This window comes from Siphateles boraxobius, unplaced genomic scaffold (assembly GCF_051911475.1).
Source record: "Siphateles boraxobius isolate OS27281-9 unplaced genomic scaffold, OSU_SipBor_1 19, whole genome shotgun sequence".
NCBI lineage: Eukaryota > Metazoa > Chordata > Actinopteri > Cypriniformes > Leuciscidae > Siphateles > Siphateles boraxobius.
Window position 1 is genome coordinate 8,922,391 of NW_027508799.1, and position 12,976 is coordinate 8,935,366.

Genomic DNA, 12,976 nt, shown 5'->3' on the forward strand with positions numbered 1-12,976 from the left:
TTTATGGGATTATGATCTGAGAAGGTAGCTGGTAGATAGGAGCATTCTATAACTGTAGCTATCATTCCTTGTGACATCAAGAACATGTCAATTCCAGAGTGTGTATTATGGGTAGGTGAAAAGAAAGAAAAATCCCTCTGGTTTGGATTGAGATTTCGCCATACGTCAATTATGCCTATGTGTTTCATACCTTGGTTTAGTGCTGTTGCTGCCTTTGATAGTAAAGATGTTTTGGGTAGTGATCGATCCAAAAGAGGATTTAAAACCAGATTGAAGTCTCCTCCCACAATACATTGACCCCCAATTGTAGCCAGTTTCATAATCAGATTGTTAAAAAACAACGGGTCATCATAGTTGGGCCCATATATATTCACTAAGGATATCCTGTTCCTATTTATTTCACAATCTACAAGTAAAAATCTGCCGTTTTGATCCTTTTCAAACGAATTTAATTTAAAGTTCAGGTGTTTATTAATGAGCAAAGCAACGCCTCTTGCTTTTGAGGAGAAAGAGGAATAGAAAACATTACCCACCCCGTCTCTGCACAGTTTTAAATTTTCCGAGTCAGTGAGGTGGCTCTATCTATTTCACTCTTAAATGTCTTCCTCCAGAGTGTCTTTCAAGTCTTGATTCTCACTTTCTTTTGGCAGTGTATAACGCAGATGATGCCAAAACGTATGGTATGGATGCTGTCCTGAAGTCAATTGTTGATGATATCAATGACTTGGAAACAAATGGTGTGGAAGTAGACACGACTCACTTCAAAGGCACATTGAAGGTTTGGGTTGCCCAAATTTGTGGTGATAATTTGGGGCTAAATTCAATCCTTGGCTATATAGACAGCTTCTCTGGGAACAGTGTTTGTCGCTGGTCCCATGTGAAGAAACCGGTATTGCGAACACAAACAATGGAAGATCCTTCACTGCTTAGGAATAAGCACTGCTTAGGCCATCTTTCAGATCTGGTGCAAAGTAATCCAACAGAAACTGGCTTAAAAAGAGAGAGCATTTTGAACAACCTGAAATACTTCCACGTGACCGAAAATGTAGCACCAGATGTCATGCATGATATCCTTGAAGGAGTAGGGGCATATGAAATTAAATTGGTATTAGGCTCTCTCATCTCACAGAAGGTATTAACTAGGGATGAGCGAGTACAGCATTATCTGTATCTGTATCTGTATCTGTTAACCATATGAATTATCTGTATCTGTACTCGGACTGGGCGGGGCCTAACCCGGAAGTGGGTGGGATTTAACCCGGAAGTGGGTCAGGTTGTCTTGAAATGGGCGGGGCTTTAACCGGTATGGTATTTTAAGCATGCAATTGATATGGGTTGTTCAGAAATTGTTATTTATTGCTGATTAGAAAACTATTTACTCATTATTCTGTATCACTGATCATGAGAGGGGGGGGGGGTGTTTGTGTTTTTGTGAGTGTAGCAGCTTAATTTATAATATTATTTATAACACAACTACCTTTATTTTATTTATAAAATACAGCAAGAAAGTGTCACTCAGTGCGTGAAGTAAAAAAAAACTGGTTAGAGCCAGCAGACGGTTTCAAAAAAAAACTCAGATGACCGGCAGAGAGAGAGAGAGAGAGAGTGTGTGTGTGTGTTGCTAGCTAATTCATTTGTAATATAGTTTTATACCACTACTTCCTTTATTTTTTTTAATGAAATCCAGCAAAAAGTGTCAGACACTCAGTGCATGAAGTAAAACAACATAGACGTAGGAACTAGGGGTGTGGTGCGGTGTGCGATGTTTATGTTTCGACCCTGCTTGAAGAATTCATCAGCAGATCAACTGAGAGAAAAGTGTGAAAGCCCTTAGGAGCCCAAACTGTTCTTTTTCTGAATGCTGTATGATATAGCCTAGTGTTATGTAGTAAAGGCTTGATTTATTCATTTATTTCGTTTCATTTTCTTAACAATTAAGAAGCTGCATGTGTTTATCCAGTCTAATCGAATTGTGCGTCTCTCCCCGACTTTTCCAACAAAAATCCCGCCCCCTCTCAGAAAATACATAAAACTGACATTACTGAGCTATATCCCTTTAAAAGTAGCCTATTAAAATGGTACAATGGCATTGCTCAGTTCAACGTGTTGGGAAATTGGGCATTTTGTCCCACGTTTAACTCTTCGGGGTCGCCGATCACGCCGGCGTGATCAAGTTACATGACCAGTTTAAGACGTTGAAGCATAAAAACAAAGTCACGTTGAGCGCTGCCGTCCACTTCTGTCGAAAGTGCTGGCTTGAAATTCTATGTTACTTTTTGTTTTGTGTTGATAGACCAAGTAAAAACGGAGATATGATAATTTAAAGTTTATATAAAAAAATATTGACGCGTTCGTAAAAGAACGCCAGATGGGATGCGACAGGCGTTGCATTTATTCTAATAACTTCGTCGGTTTTTGTCATAAAACTAAACGGAGAAAAATGTGTGAATCTGCTGACTCTGCTCTTCAGGATGCACGTTTAAGGGAATGGAGGAGGAGCCAACTCAGCAAACAAGCGAAATTGAAAGGCAGAGGATTTACGGAGTTGACAAAGAGAGACATATATACGTTATATATATGTATAGAGAGATATTATTGCTAGTTTTTGCAAGAGTTTGAGTAGATTTTGAGAGTAGTGTAGATAGTTTAGGTAGTTTAGGAGTAGATTTAGATAAACTGTTTTGAGGACTGGCACAGATAAAAAATAAAATTAAATAAAAAACACCTGATATTTGTTGTAAATACTTGTATGTATAGTTTGATTTTGTGTTAATTTTACCTTTTGTATGGTATATTTGCAGTATTGAGGAACCCCTCTTACTCAAGGAATGAAAGCCCTGTAATGTAGATATCTGTGTAATTGTACATGAAGTGTTTTGTAGAGTTTCTAAGCAAAAAAGTAAAGAAAAAACGCCTATTGCCACACCTCCTTTTTGTGATATATAGTTTCATTTTATCTCAATTTTACTTTTTTTATTTAGTATTTGCACTATTTGGGAACCCTCATACTCTGGGAATGCAAGGCTTTAAATATAGCTCTCTGAATAATTGTGTGCACAACATTTTTTTTAAAGTGGCTGAGCTAAAAAGAAAGAAAAAAAGCCTATGGCTACACACGCTCTTTTTTGTAAATCATATTTTTTTTGTATATAGCTTGATTATGTCTGAATTGTGCCTGTATATGTTGACATTTACAACTTGTGTTTACATTTTAAACCTTTTAAAATGCTTCATTGAGCATGTTTGTGTTTTATGTAGCAGAACAGCTATAATTTTTCTATTCGGATTTTGTGTTTTTTGTGTGATTTTGGGTCCACTATGTTGATACAGTACATCAAAGTGAAAAACTAATTGTCTGGTCATATAGGTGATGTTGTGCTGAAAAAAAATAATACCAAACATTGGTATGGTAAACATTTGTTTATGTCGCAAAATTAAAAAAAATAAAAGCACTCAAAAACGGCCAAAATAGCCCAAGACTCCGGAGGGTTAAAGGTTTAATTGGCATCTTTATTTCAAACGACCCGACCGACCGCGACCCGAATATCATTAAAAATATATTTGGATGACTCGTAACCGCGGGTGACCGCGGGTGACCGCAGGCACCCGCTCATTTTGGATCAACCCGCGCATCACTGGTCCGTGGACATGTCATTTTAAGGCTAATACGGATAACTCCGTAATCAGAAACATTAATAGCAGGGATACAACAACGTGCTGCCTTCCACAAGCAACAACATCTGATGTAAACAGGGAACTTCAGAAAATTCTGATGAAACATAAGACTGCAAATCGACTCATCATTCATGTGGGGAAGAATGATATTCATAAAGAGCAGTCGGAACTTCTTAAAAAGGATTTCAATGCACTTTTTGAAACACTTAAAAGACTGAAAGTTCAGACATTCATCAGTGGACTACTCCCAGCAAGAGGAACTAACAGGTTTTCACGGTTGCTTGGGCTTAATACATGGCTGCAAAAAACCTGCAATATAAAAGGAGTGAACTTTATTGACAACTTCAATCTTTTCTGGAGTCAGAGGCAACTGTTTCAACAGGATGGCCACCACCCAAACAAACTTGGTTCAAGAGTGCTAAAGGACAATATCTACTTCTCCCTCCGTCATCCTTCTGCAATGTGTGCCAATCCACTCAACCTGAATGGCACACACACACCTGGATACAGTATGAATGACCACAGGATTTCACTTCAGCACCTGAATGGACATGCGGTTGACACATCACACATGGACAGTGATAACACCACTCAGCCACAACAACCTCTGCTCACGGACACAATCTCAGCTGAGCCCTGCCCACAGAGCTCACCACAGACAGACTGTGACTTACTAGCACTTCTCCAAGATGCAGCACCCAAGGACGACTTTCTGGAAAACAGCCATGGAAACCAGGACAGCATATTACAGCCTCCAATAACACCAGAGCAAAAACACCTCTCACCGGAAACGTTATCACTCTCTCCAGCATATCCACTTCTGTGCTTCTCAGAGAAAATGGAACAACTGGTGCATGCTGGAACTAGACTATCCCACTCTTTTGCTGCGAGCCCCCAGATACCAACCAAAAAACGCCAGGCCCCACAACCACCATAGCCTGCGGGCCCAGCTCGCCCTCCTCCTGTGAGAGCTCTTCGGCCTCTGCCACAGCGCCAGGGCCCACACCCTCCTCCGGCGGCTCGAGGTGAACCAAAAACAACTGATACCAGCTCTCAGTGATATGTGTCGGGTCCCCGCTATGATAACAATAACTTTCTCAAATGTTTACAGAACAAGCGGGAACCCAGTGTGCCTGTATCTTTTTCTATTGCTGTTCGATTACATGATAGAAAGTCTAAGGCCTTCAAAAGCCGTACAGCAAACCCATCTAATCTGGTGCCTATTACACGACATACTAAGATTGCTGTTGGGACAAAAAGTAAGACTGTTAAGTTAGCACTTTTAAACATCCGCTCACTTAAAAATAAATCACTTATAGTCAACGACTTAATAACCACATACAACCTGGATTTTATGTTGCTAAATGAAACTTGGCTAGAAGAAAGTTGCAGTGCAACAGTCCTCAATGAAACAGCCCCTCCTAACTTTACTTTTATGAGTGTCTGCAGAGCTGTCAGAAGAGGCGGAGGTTTAGCTGCTCTTTATAAAGATGTCTATCAATGTAAGCAAATATCATTTGGGAAATACCCGTCTTTCGAATATCTGGGTATTGTGTTAAAAGGTGCTCCACACATTTTACTTATCATTGTTTACAGGCCTCCAAAATACTCTCCAGCTTTTGCTGAGAACTTAACAGAACTGCTATCAACAATTTCCTCAGAGTTTGACTGCTTTGCCATTGCTGGAGATTTTAACATTCACATAGATAATGCAGAAAACAATATGGCAAAAGAAATCAAAACTGTTTTAAAAACTTTTGTTCTGACTCAGCATGTACATGGACCCACACATAATCGTGGACACACTCTAGATTTACTTATCAGTAAGGGTCTAAACATTTCATCAATTGTTATTAAGGATGTAGCACTGTCTGATCATTTTTGTATTTTCTTTGATATATTGATCTCTCCTGCCATTGAAGCTAGATCTGTGTCTGTCAAGAAGAGATGCTTAAATGAGAACACTAGTGTACTATTTATGAAGGCTATATCTTTAACACCAAGCTTATTGTCACGTAATAACACACGGAAACAGATGATCCAATAGCAGGTATATTTATTAAAGGGTAATCCGTACTCACAACAGTCCAGGCAAATGGTCAAAAATCCGATAAGTCAATCCAAGAACATAAAACATGAACAAGAACAGGCAGCATACAGGAATAGAAGTGTGCGGACATTAAACAAGGACTTCGTAACAAACACTAACACAGACAGGGATTATATACACACAGAACTAACAAGGTGATGGGAAACAGCTGAGTGCAATAATCAGATAAGTGACAGAACAGAATGCAGGGAATTGTAGTCTAATGTGAATGACACCGTGAGAACGAGGACCTCTAGTGATAACCCAGGGAAACACAACCAGACACTGTGACAGAACCTCCCCTCTACGGAGCGGCTACCAGACGCTCCATGACAGTACACAAGACAACACAAGAGTCCAAGAGGAAGGTGGAAAGTGGGAAGTCCAAGGGAGGGATGGGAGGGCCAGGACCATGAAGGGGAACAAGAACAGGGGGTGATGGCTCAGTCGGCGACCAGGGCGAAGCAGACAGTCCATCGGGCGACCAGGGCGAAGCAGACAGTCCATCGGGCGGCCAGGGCGAAGCAGACAGTCCATCGGGCGGCCAGGGCGAAGCAGACAGTCCATCGGGCGGCCAGGGCGAAGCAGACAGTCCATCGGGCGGCCAGGGCGAAGCAGACAGTCCATCGGGCGGCCAGGGCGAAGCAGACGACCCATCGGGCGGCCAGGGCGAAGCTGACGACCCATCGGGCGGCCAGGGCGAAGCAGACGACCCATCGGGCGGCCAGGGCGAAGCAGACGACCCATCGGGCGGCCAGGGCGGTGAAGACCCTTCGGGCGGCCAGGGCGTCGAAGACCCTTCGGGCGGCCAGGGCGGGGAAGACCCTTCGGGCGGCCAGGGCGGGGAAGACCCTTCGGGCGGCCCGGGCGGTGAAGACCCTTCGGGCGGCCAGGACGGTGAAGACCCCTCGGGTGGCCAGGGCGGTGACTCAGGCGCCCGGCACTCAGGCACCCGTGACTCAGGCGCAGGAACTGCAGACACTGGCTCCGGCTCAGGAACAGACAATGGCTCCGGCTCAGGAACAGACACTGGCTCCGGCTCAGGAACAGACACTGGCTCCGGCTCAGGAACAGACACTGGCTCCGGCTCAGGAACAGACACTGGCTCCGGCTCAGGAACAGACACTGGCTCCGGCTCAGGAACAGACACTGGCTCCGGCTCAGGAACAGACACTGGCTCCGGCTCAGGAACAGACACTGGCTCAGGCTCAGGAACAGACACTGGCTCCGGCTCAGGAACAGACACTGGCTCCGGCTCAGGAACAGACACTGGCTCCGGCTCAGGAACAGACACTGGCTCCGGCTCAGGAACAGACACTGGCTCCGGCTCAGGAACAGACAGTGGCTCCGGCTCAGGAACATGCATTAGCTCCGGCTCAGGAACAGACACTGGCTCCGGCTCAGGAACATGCATTAGCTCCGGCTCAGGAACAGACACTGGCTCCGGCTCAGGAACATGCATTAGCTCTGGAACAGACACCGCCTCAGGAACAGACACCGGCTCAGGAACAGACACAAGAAACGTAACAGTCACAAGAACAGACACAAACACAGAAACAAACACTGGCTCTGGCGCTGGAACAGGCACTGGCTCAGGAACAGACACTGGCTCCGGCTCAGGAACAGACACTGGCTCCGGCTCAGGAACAGACACTGGCTCCGGCTCAGGAACAGACACTGGCTCCGGCTCAGGAACAGACACTGGCTCCGGCTCAGGAACAGACACTGGCTCCGGCTCAGGAACATGCATTAGCTCCGGCTCAGGAACAGACACTGGCTCCGGCTCAGACACGGGCATGTCCAGGATCCGACCCAGGCGCTCCAGATAGTCCAGATCCAAGAAGGCAGACGGCACTGGCTCTGCCTCCGGCTCTGGAGCAGGCACTGGCTCTGCCTCCGGCTTTGGAACAGGTACTGGCTCTGCCTCCGGCTCTGGAACAGGCATTGGCTCTGCCTCCGGCTCTGGAACAGGTGCTGGTTCTGCCTCCGGCTCTGGAACTGGCAAAGGCTCTGCCTCCGGCTCTGGAACCGGCAAAGGCTCTGCCTCCGGCTCTGGAACGGGCACTGGCTCTGCCTCCGGGTCTGGAACGGGCACTGGCTCTGCCTCCGGGTCTGGAACGGGCACTGGCTCTGCCTCCGGGTCTGGAACAGCAGACACTGGTTCCGGCTCTGGAACAGCAGACATGGGCATGTCCAGGATCCGAGCCAGACGCTCCAGATAGTCCAGGTCCATGAAGGCAGACTGAATGTGAACAGTCTCTGACTGGGCAGACGGAACATGAACAGTCCTTGACTGGGCAGACGGGACGTGACCATTCTCTGACAGGGCAGACGGAACGTGAACAGTCTCTGACTGGGCAGACGGAACGTGAACAATCTCTGACTGGGCAGACGGAACGTGAACAGTCTCTGACTGGGCAGACGTGACGTGAACAATCTCTGACTGGGCAGACGGAATGTGAACAGTCTCTTACTGGGCAGACGAAACGTGTCTCCTCCTCCTTCTCCGGACCACCGGACTCAGGACCACCGGAACCGGGACCACCGGAACAGGGATCATCTCCCGACTACCTCCTCCACTGTGACCTTCACGGGACCCGCGAAACTTAAGCAATCGGGTCCCCTTAAAAAACTCCCTTCTCTCCCGCTCGGTGGCTGGGGAAGAGATGTTACAAAACATACCGCTGGATCTGGGTGTGACGGAGTCCTTCTGTCACGTAATAACACACGGAAACAGATGATCCAATAGCAGGTATATTTATTAAAGGGTAATCCGTACTCACAACAGTCCAGGCAAATCGTCAAAAATCCGATAAGTCAATCCAAGAACATAAAACATGAACAAGAACAGGCAGCATACAAGAACAGAAGTGTGCGGACATTAAACAAGGACTCCGTAACAAATACTAACACAGACAGGGATTATATACACACAGAACTAACAAGGGGATGGGAAACAGCTGAGTGCAATAATCAGATAAGTGACAGAACAGAATGCAGGGAATTGTAGTCTAATGGGAATGACACCGTGAGAACGAGGACCTCTAGTGATAACCCAGGGAAACACAACCAGACACTGTGACACTTATCTGCTGACTCTGTTGATTTTCTCCTTGATTCTTTTAACTCAAAAGTTAAGAGTGTAATTGATGATATTGCTCCTGTGAAAGTCAGGAAGAAGAGTGGCAGACAAAAAGCACCTTGGAGAAACTCAACACCAGTGCAAAATATGAAAAGACAATGCAGAAAAGCAGAGCGCATGTGGCGGAAGACAAAACTTGTAGTCCATTATAACATCTACAAAGACAGCATCCATGCTTTCAATAAGGAACTAGGCAAAGCTAGACAGACTTTCTTCTCGAATATTATAAACAGCAATGTAAACAACACGCGCACTCTTTTTGCTACTGTAGAGAGACTGACAAACCCCCCAAGCCAGATTCCCAGTGAAATGCTCTCAGTGAGAAAGTGCAGTGAGTTTGCTTCTTTCTTCTCTGAGAAAATCAATAATATCAGAAAGGTGATCAGCTCATCCTTGAGTTGCGCTGGGGTCAGGCAGATCAGACAACAGCCTGAGAAAGTAGCCACTATGTCTGATTTCGAAGAAATTGATGGCAAAATTTTGGAAGAAACCGTACAGCACCTAAAAACATCAACCTGTGGCCTTGACGCACTTCCCACATCTTTTTTCAAAAATGTGTTACACAGCTTAGAAGCAGATCTCCTAGAAGTGGTAAATGCCTCACTTCTCTCTGGGAGTTTTCCGACCTCCCTGAAAACTGCTGTTGTCAAGCCCCTCCTTAAAAAGAGCAATCTAGATAAGACCATATTAAACAACTATAGACCGATCTCAAATCTTCCTTTCATAGGCAAGATCATTGAAAAAGTTGTCTTCAATCAGCTGAACAAATTCTTAAGCTCGAATGGATACTTTGACCATTTTCAATCTGGTTTCCGACCGCACCACAGTACAGAGACCGCTCTCATAAAGATAATAAATGATATTCGCTTAAATACTGATACAGGCAAATTATCAGTGCTGGTACTACTCGACCTCAGTGCTGCATTTGACACTGTCGATCACAAAATACTTCTTGACAGGCTGGAAAACTGGGTCGGGCTTTCTGGGATAGTCCTAAAATGGTTCAGGTCATACTTAGGAGGCAGAGGTTATTATGTGAGTATAGGAGACCATAAGTCTGAGTGGACATCCATGACATGCGGAGTCCCTCAAGGCTCAATTCTTGCGCCACTCCTATTCAACCTGTACATGCTCCCAATGAGCCAAATAATGAGAAGGAACCAAATCGCTTACCATAGCTATGCAGACGACACACAGCTCTACTTATCCCTATCGCCTAACGATTACAGCACTGTAAGTTTGCACTGTATTTTATTTTATGTTTTAATTATTCTGATTTCTGTATTTTATCTTTTATTCTAAACTGTTTTAATTATTCTGATTTCTTTTGATTATTTTAATTTCTTCTATGTAAAGCACTTTGAATTACCATTGTGTATGAAATGTGCTATATAAATAAACTTGCCTTGCCTTGCCTACAGCCCCATTGACTCCCTTTGCCAATGCATTGATGAAGTAAACAATTGGATGTGCCAAAACTTTCTTCAGTTAAACAAAGACAAAACTGAAGTCATTGCGTTTGGAAACAAAGATGAAGTTCTCAAGGTGAAAGCATACCTTCAGTCTAGGGGTCAAACAACTAAAAATCAAGTCAGGAATCTGGGTGTGTCTCTAGAGTCAGACCTTAGTTTCAGTAGTCATGTCAAAGCAATAACTAAATCAGCATACTATCACCTGAAAAATATTGCAAGAATTAGATGCTTTGTTTCCAGTCAAGACTTAGAAAAACTTGTGCATGCTTTCATCACCAGTAGGGTGGATTATTGTAATGGACTTCTCACTGGCCTTCCCAAAAAGACCATAAGACAGTTGCAGCTCATACAGAACGCTGCTGCTAGGATTCTGAGCAGAACCAGAAAATATGAACACATCACACCAGTCCTCAGGTCTTTACACTGGCTGCCAGTTACATTTAGAATTGATTTTAAAGTATTATTACTGGTATATAAAACATTCAATGGCCTAGGACCTCAATACATTGCAGATATGCTCACTGAATATAAACCCAACAGATCACTCAGATCATTAGGATCAAATCGGGTAGAAATACCAAGGGTTCACTCTAAGCATGGCGAGTCTGCTTTTAGCTATTATGCCAGCCGCAGCTGGAACCAGCTTCCAGAAGAGATCAGATGTGCTCCTACAGTAGTCACATTCAAATCCAGACTCAAAACACATCTGTTTAGCTGTGCATTTACTGAATGAGCACTGTGCCACTGTTCGTCCGACTGTTTGCACTGTATTTTATTTTATGTTTTAATTACTCTGATTTCATGTGATTATTTCTGTATTTTATCTTTTATTCTAAACTGTTTTAATTATCCTGATTTCTTTTGATTATTTTAATTTCTTCTATGTAAAGCACTTTGAATTACCATTGTGTATGAAATGTGCTATATAAATAAACTTGCCTTGCCTTGCCTTTCCTTGCTAATGATGCATAGTTATAACTTTGTGGTCACATAGGCGGTCAGGGGGACGAATAGGCTGTTTGTGGTCAGGCCATCCTTAAAAATATTTTGGTTTTTAGTAACAGAAGTAACAAAAAAAAAGAAAAAAGGGTCGTAGGTAGGTCTGTATTTTTTTTTTCAAGATTCAATGTAAAAAAAAACTAAATTTTTGGTCATGGTGATTACGTAGGTATGAATTTAAACAACTTTCATATTAATTTAATTTAAACAACTTGCATATTGTGACGTCACTGACTGGGTCTTCAAACCATGCATCCACCGCTAGGTGTAAATGCAACCTACAAATCAGAGACCAGTTACGTTTTAGGGCTGTCACTTTTGTGAAAAAATCCTGTTTGATTTTTGGGACATAAGTGTTCATTGAATCGATTGTAAAATTGATTTTCCATGTATAAAGACGTTTCAATTTTCGCCAAATATAGGCAAATCCACAGACAACTAACAGGTATTGGGACTAACGTAAAGAGGGTGCTTGAGACACACACAAGTCAGCAATATTTCTGATGATTTATTGGCGGGAAGTTTCGTGCACAATGACAAACAGGAGTGCAAAATTCAGGGATTGAAATTAACACCCTCCAACCCACCAAATAAGGGTAAAAATGACCTTTGGCGGGTAATGCTGTCAAATCACGAGCCAATTTGGCATGTTTGTATGTTTATGGAAGTTCGTGTAAGCCAAATCTGCGCAGATTTAGCGCAAATACACAACTCGTGAGTCCTCATGATATATTAAATACAGCGTATTGCGCAGAATCTGCAAATTTCTGGCTTACTTGAGCACACACGTCACTAAGCAACAAATAACGGCGCGCTTGTTCACTTGCATTGAAGTAATAGCGAATATTAAAAAGCATTTGGTTAACAGAAAAGACATTGTTATTTTCCAACATCCTACATGTTTTGTGTACTGTATTGATCTGTCCACCTAAAACACATTTTTGGTTTAAAAAAAAAAAAGGCCGGTGGTGGTGGCTCACTTTGAAATTTCAATTTAGAAGAAACCACTTTGATTTTAGGGTCAAATTGTAGCACGTCCTCAATAGTTTGAGTTTCCTCCACCAACATTTTAGTGGTTTCTTTCAGGTCAGTCGACACGATCACCGTTAGACAGGGGAGAAGGGAGGGGAAAAGATCTGGGCACAGTTTTTCCAGAACTTTGTGCCAAGTTAAAGCGGTGTCAAGATGTTTTAATGCATTTTTTAGGTGTATTATGGTGCCCAAACCCGTATGATTTTAAACGGTGACCGCGGACATTTATTTACTAAATCATTACTAGGGATGGGTCTCGTTAAGGTTTTGATGGTATTACTACTCTTACCGATACTGCTTATCGATCCTGTTGTGGCAAAAACAATTATTAAACAAACAGCATCACAGCGTAAGAGACATTCTGATCCGAATTGTATTTTAAAAATATTTATTTTTAGGACCCAGTCGCCCAAATAGTCCAGCTGCAGGGTGAGTGAAGACAAGGAGCAAGATTCTGGCTAGCAGCCTTATACTGTTCTCTTCAAAGCAATCTCTTGTCAATTGTTATTTAGACAAGAGGAACAAAAGGACTGGCTACCCTTTAGATCCCCTAACCCCAGGGTTTTT